Raw genomic sequence first — 12,835 nt, forward strand, 5'->3', positions numbered from 1 at the left:
AGTTAGCAATTTTTCAGTTGTAAATGACTTTGTTATTGTATTTATTTAGAGATATGTGTATGGATACCAATTGGACAAGAGTGGGACTGTGATGGTTCATTTTATGTATCAACTTGGCTAGTTTATTGTATCCAGTTATTTGATCAAGCACTTACATAGGTGATGGTGTATGCTAGATGTAGTTAAAATATGCAGTCAGTTGACTTGAAGTAAAGATTACATTTGATAATGTGAGTGAGCTTTATCAATTAGTTGTAGGATATAAGAGAAAAGCCTGAGATTTCCTGGAGGAAGAAATTCTGCCTCAAGGCTGAGGTGTCACATTCTGCCTAATTTACATCCTGTGGGGTTTGCCCTAGATCCCACTCAAGACTGCAGCATCAACTCTTCTTGAGTTTGCAGCCTGCTGGCTGGTCAACAGATTTCAGATATGCCAGGCCCCACAATCACAATCACAATTACATGATCACATGTTCTAACTCCTTAAAATAAAATTATATATATAAACATATATATTATGTTTCTTTGGAGAACCCTGACTGATTTAATTGTGCAGGTGCAATTTTAAATAAGATGTTTAGGAAAGGTGGCATTTGAGTATCATTTATGTTTCCAATAATAGTTTATGCCTTTTTACTGTTTAAAAATTATTTCTTTATTATTTTTATTTATTAAACTTTCATTTTTAGATACTGTAGATTCACAGTTTTTTTTTATAGTTCCACTATATATTACAACTGTTTTTAAGTAGATAAGATTTTTCATTGGAATTTCAATATCAAACTCAATTAATAGAAAGAATAGACAAAAAGTAGGAAGATACAGATCTGAAAACACTATGAACCAATTCAACATAATTAAGATTTATACAATTTTCACACAACCACAGGATACAAATTCTATTCAAGTCCCCATAGATTATAAACCAGGAAACACTGGAACATATCCAGGGACATGAAACAAAGTGGAAAAGTTTCATGGTTTAAAGGTACTGAAACTATAGAGAGTCTGTTCTCTTATCACTGTGGAGTTATGTTAGGAATCAATATCAAAAGATATTTGAAAATAACCATTCTGGTTCAATATGGCAGAGTAGAAGGATATGCGCTCATCTCCTGCAAGAGCACCAAAATCACAACTAGCTGTTGAACAACCATCAACAGTGGAACTCACAAAAAAGTATACCCCATGTCCAAAGACAAAGAAGAAACTGCAGCAAGATGGTTGGAGGGGCACAATCACAATAAAATCAAATTCCATACCCACCGGGTGGGTGACCCACAAACTGGAGAGCAATAATACCAAAGAAGTTCTCCCACTGTTGTGAAGGTTCTGAACGCCATGTAAGGCTTCCCAGCCTGGGGATCTGACAAAAGGACTGAGAATCCCCAGGGAATCTGACCTTGAAGGCCAATGCGATTTGATTACAAGACTTCCACAGGACTAGGGGAAACAGACACTTCAGTCTTGGAGGGCACAAACAAAACCTTGCATGCACCATGACTCAGAGGAAAGGAACAGTGACCCCATAGGAAAATGAACCAAAACTACCTGCTAGTGTTGGAGGGTCTCCTGTGAAAGTGTGGGTGGTCAGGGGCTCACCACAGGGATGGGGGCACTGGCAGCAGCAGTCCTGAAATATCCCCCATGGTGTAAACCCTCATGGAGGTCGCCATTAACCCAACCACAGAGCCGGTAGAACCGAAGTCTGGGTCACTTCTGGTCAAAAAACTACCGGGGAAAGAGTGCAACCCCACAAATCAGCAGATAATTGGATTAAAACTTTACTAAAGCAAGACCCAGTTTTTCCCACCAGCAGTCCCTCCCATCAGGAAGCGTACACAAGCCTCTTAGCCTTCTCCATCAGAGAGCAGACAGAAGAAACAAGAACAACCACAGGCTCACAGCAACTAAAACAAAAATCACATTACAGAAAGCTAATCAGCATGAAAAAGCAGAAGGTTATGTCCCAGATGAAGGGACAAGTTAAAACCTCAGGAAAACAACTAATTGAAGTGGAGATAGGTAACCTTCCAGAAAAATAATTCAGAATAATGATAGTGAAGATTCTGGATCTCAGGAAAACAATGGGGAGGATGCAAGAAATGTTTACCAAAAACCTATAAGAACTAAAGAACAAACAAACAGATGAATAGTACATTAGAGGGAATCCATAGCAGAATAACCGAAGCAAAAGCACCAATAAATGACCTGGAGGACAAAATGGTGGAAATCACTGCTGCAGAACAGAACGTAGAAAAAATGATAAAAAGAAATTAAGACAGCCTAAGAGACCTCTGGGGCAACATTAAGTGTTGTCTGCTACATTATAGGGGTCCCAGAAGGAGAAGAAAGAGAGAAAGGACCTGAGAAAATACTTGAAGAGATCATAGCTGAAAAATTCTATTACATGGGAAAGGAAACAGTCAACCAAGTCCAGGAAGCACAGAGAGTCCCAGGCAGGAAAAACCCAAGGAGGAACACACCAAGACACATAGTAATCAAACTGACAAAAATTAAAAACAGAGATAAAATATTAAAAGCAACAAGGAGAAAACAAATATACAAGGGAACGCCCATCAGGCTATCAGCTGATTTCTCAACAGAAACTCTACAAGCCAGAAGGAAATGGCACGATATATTTAAAGTGATGAAAGGGAAGAACCTACAACCAAGAACACTCTACCCAGAAAGGTTCTTCTTCAGAATTTTGTGTGTGTGTGTGTGTGTGTTTTATTTTTTATTTATTTATTTTAATTGGAGGCTAATTACTTTTTGATGGAGAAATCAAAAGCTTTCCAGACAAGCAAAAGTTAAGAGAATTCAGCACCACCAAACCAGCTTTACAATAAATGCTAAAGGAACTTCTCTAGGCAGAAAACAAGAGAAGGAAAAGCCCTACCTACAGAAAATAAACCCAAAACAATTAAGAAAATGATAATAGGATCATACATATGGATAATAATAACCTTAAATGTAAATTAACTAAATGCACTGACCAAAAGACATAGACTGGCTGAGTAGATGAAAATATGTGCATGTATGCACTTCCACTTCCACATCACTCTGCTTGACCCCCCAAATTGTAAGTAATTATTTTATATTGTTAGGCTAGTCATGTTCCCATTATGGCTTTCAACTGTAATAATCTTTTATTTTTTGTCTGGTTATTGATTGGGAAAACTGATAAACATCATTTACTATTGTAATTGGGTAACTATTACTCACTTAATACCATTGTATTGGTTAACAGAAAAATAATAGAACTCTATGTGACCAAAACTACCATTTAATAGAAAATCCTGTAATCACTTTTAAAAATCTAGATGTATATCAGAATCATCTTGGAATTTTTTGAAAAATACAAATGCCCAGGAATTGCATTTTATTCACCAGCACTCCAGATACGTTCCTAATGAGCAGTCATGTTTAAAACAACTGGACTCTATGAGGATCTTTTACTTTTATCTAGTTTGTTTCACTTTTTCTATTTCACATTCAGTGCTTTCATTTCATTTAGTTTATGTTTTCCAGTTTCTCCATATCTTTTTTTAAATGTTCTTTCTCAAGCCTTTATCATGCATAGTAGAAAAGCTCTTGTATACATATATACATAATGTGTACAATATATGTATTTCAGAAAACTTATGAATTTTTGCCTAGCTAAAAATTTTATGACATTTTGATTCCACTTGTTTGACTTAATATAAATAGAATGCCAGATTTCTAATTAAGAAAACAGACGTGCAACAAGCAACAAAGGTTTACTGTCTAACACAGGAAACTATAGTCAAGAACTTGTTTTAACCTATAATGAAAAGTAATTTCAAAACTAATATATGTGCTTATATATAAATCTGTATCACACACACAAAAATAATTCTATCTTTTGAAATTTAGTAATGTTTATCTTTTTGCCAGTTTTTTTAAATGTCCTATGGAAATCTAATAACAATGTATGAGATACAAAATTTTAAATATATTTGTGTAGTGTATGATTAATATAAATTAATTAAATAGAAATCTATTATTTTTAAAGCATTAGTGACATAATTCAAGATCCTCCTATTGTTGTTTTTCTGCACTTGATAAAATATTCTCAGAGAAATGTTAATATGTCTCACTATGATTATATATTTTTTCTTTTCCCTGATATTTCTTCTGATTTTTGCTTTATGTATCTTTGCTTCTTTGTTGTTAGGTGTCTAATGGTTTATGATGTCCATCTCTTTTGTGAACTGTACCTTTTATCATTAAAAGTATTTATATTTGTTTCATTTAAAAATAAATTTAATTACAAAATAGATATTTGAAAATAACCCACATATTTTCAAGTGCAATATAGATTCAGTTTTATTGATCTTTTTTACCTAGATTTTGCTCTGATTTTCAATGTTGTTTATTTTGGCTCTTTATTCTTTCCTTCCTTCTTACTCTGGTTTTGTTTTGCTTTTCTTTTTCTAGTTTCTTGAGTTAGAAGTAGGATTACTGCTCTGAGACCTTTCCTGTTTTCTAATGTAAGCAGTTAGTGCTATAAATTTCCCTTAGCACTTTAACTGCCACCCCATGTATTTTGGCATTTTGTATTTTTATTTACATTTAGCTATTTTTTTTTTCCTCTCAAGACTTCCTTTTTGACTGATGAATTATTTAGAAGTCTAATTTCCACATTTCATGATTTTCCTTTGTCTTTCTATTATTGACTCCAAGTTTGACTCCATTGTAGTCAGAGAACACATTCTGAAGGATTTCAATTCTTTTAAATTTGTTGAAGTTTGTTTCATGGTATGGTCTACCTTGATGAATGTTCCATAGTGAAGTGCAAGTTGCTCAGTCCTGTCTGACTCTTTGTGACCCCACGGACTATACAGTCCAAGGAATTCTCCAAGCCAGAATACTGGACTGGGTAGCCTTTCCCTTCTCTAGGGGATCTTCCTAACCCAGGGATTGAACCCAGGTCTCCTGCATTGCAGGCGGAGTCTTTACAAGCTGAGCCAGGGAAGCCAGAGAATACTGGAGTGGGTAGCCTATCCCTTCTCCAGCAGATCTTTCTGACCCAGGAATCGAACCGGGGTCTCCTGCATTGCAGGCAGATTCTCTACCAACTGAGCTAACAGGGAAGCCTGATGAATGTTCCATAAGCTCTTAAAAAAATTCTGCTATTTTTGGATGGGGTGTCTTACATATGCTAATCAGATACTGTTGGTTGATGGGTACTTCTATATCCTTACTGATTTTCTGTGTAGTAAGTAGATCTATCAGTTGCTGAGAGTGAGATATAGGAGTTTCTAATGGTTGATTTGTCTATTTCCTATTTTGACTCTATAAATTTTTGCTTTGTGAATTCTTGGACTGAGGTTTTTGATGTGTACACATTTAGGATTATTAAATCTTCTGGGTGGATTTACCTTTTTATTCTATTTAAAGGTTTTATTTTTATTTAGTAATAGTCTTTTCTTTGAAGTCTACTTTATGTGACATTATGTAGGCACTTCTGCTCTTTTAAATTTATGTTTACATGGTATATCTCTCTCCATCTCTTTTCCCCCAACTCATCTATATCATTAAAGTTGAAGTGAGTTTCTTATAACCAGTACATAGTTGGGCTGTATTTTTTTTTTAATTTACTTGTCCAATCTTTGCCTTTTGAATGGTTTAGACCATTTAAATGTATTTAGACCATTTAAATTTAAGATGATCATTAATTTGTTAATACTTAAGTTTATCATTTTATTGTTTATTTCCTGTTCATTTCCACTTTCTTATTCCGCTGTCTTTCTCTTATTGCTTTCCTGTGTGTGAGTTATTTGACCAATTTTTACAATTTTACATTTATTTATGTGTAGTTCTTTGGGGTGTATTATTTTCTATAGCCTTCTTAGTGGTTGCTATGGGTATTACAATATCCATACACGACTTATTACAGTCTGGTGATATCACATCTCAATTGTGATGTGGAAATCTTACTTCAATTTAGGTTCTTGTAGCCTCCCAATTTTAAAATATTATTGTTTTGAGTATCAGATGGAGTTTTAATTTTTTGTTTTAATCATCATGTCTGATATGGGTTGAATTGTGTTTCTTCAAAAGATATGTTAGCTCCTCAGAATGTGACCCTATTCAGAAATAGGGTCATTGCAGATGAGGCCATACCAGAGTAGGCTGGACCCTTAATCCAATCTGACTGGTGTCCTTATAAAAATAGAAGAGACAGAGAAACAGAGACACACACACGGAAAGCTCCACATAATGATGACAGCAGGGATTGAAGCACTACAGCCACAAGTATTGTCAAAGATTGTGAACAAATCACCAATAACTAGGGAGAGGAAAGGAAGGATTCTCCCCCTTAGGTTTCAGAAAGAGCATGTCCCTGCTAACACCTTGATTTTGGAACATGTCCCTTCCTTCAGAACTGTTAGATAATAAACTTTTGTTTTCATAAGTCACACAATTTGTGGTACTTTGTTATAATAGCCTTAGGAAACTGATACAGATTTTGGTAGTGGGAAGTGAGGTTCTGAAGTAAAAATTACCTAAATATGTAGAAATGGCTTTGAAATTGGGTAATAGATATAGGTTGGAAGAATTTTGAGGTGCTTGATTAAAAAAAATAAACCTAGATTGCATTGAAGAGACAGTTGGTAGTAATATGAACATTAAAGGTACTTCTTGTGAGGAATCAGCAGGAAATAATGAACAAGCTATTGAACACTGAAGGAAATGTGATCGTTGTTATAAAGTGTCAAAAAGCTTGTCTGAATCATGTTCTGACTTTGGACAGAAAGTAAACTTGCAAGTAGTGAATGTGGATATTTAGTTGAGGAGATTTCCAAGCAAAGTACAGAAGATAGGGCCTGGTTTCTCCTTTCTGTTTATGATTAATGCATAGAGAAATAAACTGTGGAATGAACTGCTAAGTGGAAAGGAATTAGACAAGTAATAGAAATAAAAGGTATCAAAATTGCAAAAGAAGAAAAACTGACACCATTTGAAGATGACATGATACTACATACAGAAAACCCCAAAGACTCCATCAGAAAACTACTAGAACTAATAAATGAATTTAGTAAAGTTGCAAGATGCAATTAACACAGAGAAATCTGTTGCTTTTCTATACACCAATAATGAACTATAAGAAAGAGAAAGCAAGAAAACAATCCCATTTATAATTGTGAGGTCCTTTATAATAAGGAGAGACCTACATTCTCAAAACAATGAAATACTGATGAAGGAAACTGAAGTTGATACAAAGAAATGGAAAGGTATCCCTCGAATCAGAAGAATTAATATTGTTAAAATGTCCATACTACCCAGGGCAACATACAGATTTAATGCAATTCTATCAAAATATCCATGACATTTTTCAGAGAACTAGAACAAATAATCCTGAAGTTAATATAGAACCACAAAAAAACCCCAACTGCCAAAGAAATCCTGAGAAAAAAGAACTAGGTTAGAAGTATTATGTTCCCAGAAGTCAGATCATACTACGAAGCTACAGTAATCAAACCACATAGTACTGGCACAAAAACAAAAACATAGAATAATGGAACAGACTTGACAGACCAGAAATAAACCCACACACTATGATCAATTAGTTTATGACAAAGAATGCAAGAATATACAATGGAGAAAAGACAGTCTCATTGGTATATGGTAGTGGGAAAATTGGACAGTTACATGTAAAATAATGAAATTAGAATATTTCCTCACACCATATACAAAAATAAACTAAAAATAGATTAAATACCTAAATGTAAAACCTGAAAATAAGAGCCTCTTGATGAAAGTGAAAGAGGAGAGTGAAAAAGTTGGCTTAAAGCTCAACACTCAGAAAACTAAGATCATGGCATCCGGTCCCATCACTTCATGGCAAATAGATGGGGAAACAGTGGCTGACTTTAATTTTTGGACTCCAAAATCACTGCAGATGGTGATTGCAGCCATAAAATTAAAAGACGCTTACTCCTTGGAAGGAAAGTTATGACCAACCTAGACAGCATATTAAAAAGCAGAGACATTATTTTGCCAACAAAGGTCTGTCTAGTCAAGGCTATGGTTTTTCCAGTGGTCATGTATGGATGTGAGAGTTGGACTATAAAGAAAGCTGAGCGCCAAAGAATTGATACTTTTGAACTGTGGTGTTGGAGGACTCTTGAGAGTTCTTTGGACTGCAAGGAGATCCAACCAGTCCATCCTAAAGGAGCTCAGTCCTGGGTGTTCATTGGAGGGACTGATGTTGAAGTTGAAACTCCAATACTTTGGCCACCTGATGCGAAGAGCTGACTCATTTGAAAAGACCCTGATGCTGGGAAAGATTGAGGGCAGGAGGAGAAGGGGATGACAGAGGATGAGATGGTTGGATGCCATCACCGTTTCAATGGACATGAGTTTGGGTAGGCTTTGGGAGTTGGTGATGGACAGGGAGGCTTGGCATGCTGCAGTTCATGGGGTCATAGAGTCGGACACAACTGAGTGACTGAACTGAACTGAATTGAAAACCTGAAATCATAAAACTCTTAGAAGAAAACATAGATCACTCTTTGACATAAATCATTACAATAATTTTTTGATCTGTCTCCTAAAGCAAGAAAAATAAAAGCAAAAATAACAAATGGGACCTAATTACACTTAAAAGCTTTTGCACAGCAAAGGAAACTATTGACAAAACAAAAAGACAATCTACTGATTGGGAGAAGATATTTGTAAATTATATGAACTATAAGGGGTTAATATATTAATACAACACATATAAACAGTTTATACAACCCAATATCAAAAAAATCTAACAACCCAATTTCAAAATGGGCAAAAACTAGGAATAAAACTATCATATGACCCTGAAAGCCCACTACTGGGTATATACCCTGGAGAAAATCAAAATTCAAAAAGACATATGCATCCCAATGTCCATTGTACCACTATTTGCAATCACCAGGACATGGAAGCAACCTAGATGTCCATCGACAGATGAATGGATAAAAACATATACATATACAATGTACACATATGCAATGGAATATTTACTCAGCTGTAAAAAGGAACGAATTTGAGTAAGTTGAAATGAGAGGGATGAACATAGAGCGTATTATACAGAGTGAAGTAAATCAGAAAGAGAAAAACAAACACTGTATGTTAATGGATATATATGGAATCTAGAAAAATGGTACTGATGAACATATTTGCAGGGAGGAATGGAGATGCAGACGTAGAGGACAGTCTTGTGGACATAGAAGCAGAAGGAAAGAGTGGGACAAGTCAGGAGTGTAGCATTGACATATGTACATACTACCATGTGTAAAATAGCTAATGGAAAGCTGCTGTATAACACAGGCAGCCCTGTTCTATGCTCTGATCACCTAGAGGGTGGGATTAAGGGAGAGTGGGAGGGAGGCATATACTTATGGCTGATTCATATTGTCATATGGCAGAAATCAACAGAACACTGTTAAGCAATTATCCTCCAATTAAAAAAATAACTAAAAATATATTAGAATGCCAACTCTAAGGTTAAAAAATGGGTAGAAGACCTGAATAGACATTTTTCCAAAGAAGATATACAGATGGTCAACAGCCATATGAAAAGATGCTCAACTTTGTTAACAATCAGAGAAATACAGATCCAAACCATAATGGGCTACCACCTCATACCTGTCAGAATGGCTATCATCATAAAGTCCACAAGCAAGAAACATTTTCAAGAATATGGAGAAAAGAGAACGCTTGTACACTGTTGGTGGGAATATGAATTGCTGTGGCCATTGTGGAAAACAGTATGGAAGTTCCTCAAAATCTAAAAATAGAATGACCATTTGATTTACCATTTCCACTCCTGGGTATATGTATATATATATTTTAAAAGTGCTAATTTGGAAATATACATGCACCGCAATGTTCATGGCAGTGTTATTTACAATAGCCAGTGGGCTTCCCTGGTGGCTCAGTAAGTAGAGTCTACCTGAAATGTGGGAGACCTGGGTTTGATTCCTGGGTCGGGAAGATACCCTAGAGAAGGAAATGGCAACTCACTCCAGTATTCTTGCCTGGGAAATCCCATGGACGGAACTGGCAGACTACAGTCCATGGGGTCACAAAGAGTTGGACATGACTAAGCGACTTCACTCACTTTAGGATATGGAAGCAACTGAAGTGTTCACCAACAGATGAATGGGTAAAGATGTAGGATATATATGTATATATACAGATACACACATATATAATAGTTATATAGATATTTTACACATAATAGAATATTGCTCAGCCATAAAAAAGAATGAAAATCTGCCACTTACAACAATGTGGATGAACCTGGAGGGTATTATGCCAAGTGAAATAAGTCAGACAAAGACAAATATCCTGTAATCACTTATATGTGGGATCTAAAAAAAAATCAAACCCAAAGACAAAGTGAGGTATGTCTTCATTTTATGTGTGTGTGTTCATGAAAGGGTGGTTAATTCAAAGTTGCTATAATTCTGACTAAAGATGGAAGGAATTTCTATTTAATAGCTAAAATAATATAAAAATGTTGCAGTAGCATAACAGATTATTTCACATACTTGCCCATTTTGAAACTAATTATGGCTTTTCTGATAATTTTTAAATTTGAACTATTTCAAAAGCTGCACATCGTCAAACTCTCAATATTTTGTATTGTACTATCTCAAATTTTCATAATTAAAATTCCTATAAAATATCATCAAATTGGAAAACATGAAGCATTGCTCTCTGGTCTCATCTCTCTACTCCTTTCCAGCCATACTAGCTGTCTTCTAGCTCCTTAAGTACTGCACATTTCTCTCTGCCAAAGGATCTTTGTATGTGGTGTTTCTGGGAAGTTCCCTACTCTCATTTCCATATTCCTCTTCACCTAGGTCAATCCTACTCATCCTTAGTGTGCCAGTCCAAGTATCAGGTCAGGTTTTTTTATTAGTGGTTTTCATAAAACTATGTTCCTTTCCTTCAGAGCTCTTATATCAGTTTTAAACCATATATTCATAATTAAAGTTATTTTTTAAACTAGTGTAAGTTTTATGAGGAGAAAATCAAAGTCCAATTTTGCTCACCATCAGTATTCCCAGTACCTAGCATAGTTCCTAGGGCATAGTAGGTGCTCAAAATAATTTAATTGATTAATGAACAAGTGTCCATAGTTGCTTCAGTAATTTCTAATTTTGCTGCAGCAACTCAATATAATAATAGCTGATATATATGAAGTATCTTATATATGTACCAGCCACTATTTTAAATTCCTTTTTAAAAATTAATTAATTTATTTTAATTGGAGGCTAATTAATTTACAATATGGTGGTAGTTTTTGCATTACATTGACATGAATCAGCCACCAGTGTACATGTGTCCCCTATCCTGAACCCCTCTCCCACCTCCCTCCCCATCCCATCCCTCTGGGTTGTCCCAATGCACTGGCTTTGAGTGCCCTGTTTCATGCATTGAACTTGTATCAGTCATCTATTTTACATATGATAATATACATGTTTCAATGCTATATCATTCCATGCTCGCCTTCTCCTTCAGAGTCCAAAAATCTGTTCTTTATATCTGTGTCTCTTTTGCTGTCTCACATATAGGGTTGTCATTACCATCTTTCTAAATTCCATATATATGCATTAATATACTGTATTGGTGTTTTTCTTTCTGACTTACTTAACTTGGTATAATAGGCTCCAGTTTCATCCACCTCATTAGAAGTGATTCAAATGTGCTCTTTTTAATAGCTATCTCATTTCCCAAATTCTGTGAGATTGGCACCATAATTATTCCCATTTTTCTGATAGAGAAATTGAGGTAAGCCTTACTGTTAACAAGAGGGGAATACTGAATTCAGTTCCAGGCATTCTACTTCACTCCATGCTCTTAAATGCTAAGCCTTCTAACCCAACCTTTTCTTTATCCAGATGGAAAAATGCAAACCAAGAAAGGAAGTGACTTGTCTAAGTTCTTACAATGAATTTAGTGGCAAAACCAGGAATAGAACCAAGGTATCCTGATTTGTAATTTATAACATTTAACTACTTCATTCTGCTACTGATAATAAATTAACTCTGACAGAACTATTACACATATGCAATTATAAAACATATTATTATGTTTAATATAATGACTCTTTCAATTTCGTCTTTAAAGATGGCATCTTTCTCCAAATAAAGGTCAAAAGTTTTTTGAGTTAGGAATATACTAATTTTCTTAGTTTTTAGCCTAATAAAAATACAAATACTTGAGGGTAAGATGCTGGAGTGATTTCTAAGAATCCAAAATAAGAACTTTTAAGAAAACACCTATACATACCTGTTAAACAATAGCAAGTGTTAAGTATTACCTGACTGCCTACTTGGTTCCAAGACTCCACAAGTGTGATCTTTAATCCACAATAAGTCTATGGGAACAATAATCTTGTTATACTAGTTTGTTTTTTGTTTAAGCAGAGACTCTGGGATACAGAGCTATCAAAGTAACTTATCACAAATTTTGCAGTTATTAAATGGATCTAGGCTCATTCTCAACTGATTCCAAAATAGGGGGTAGAGATAGATATTGATTACTGGGAGTGGCATTTTGTGACATTATTTCCTCCATAACAATGAATGGAAGGTTCTCCACACCCCCGCTCAGGTGCTTAAGCACAGCAAATCACTATAGGTAGATCTCGTTTTATTCAGCTTTGCTTTATTGCACTTGGAAGATACTGCATTTTTTACAAATTGAAGGGTTGGGGCAACCCTGCATAGAATAAGTCTATCGGCACAATTTTCCCAATATCATTCATTCACTTCATGTCTCTGTGTCTCACATTTTGGTAATTCTTGCAATATTT

Source organism: Moschus berezovskii, chromosome X (assembly GCF_049115385.1).
Source record: "Moschus berezovskii isolate FMDL1 chromosome X, NW_MosBer_1.0, whole genome shotgun sequence".
NCBI lineage: Eukaryota > Metazoa > Chordata > Mammalia > Artiodactyla > Moschidae > Moschus > Moschus berezovskii.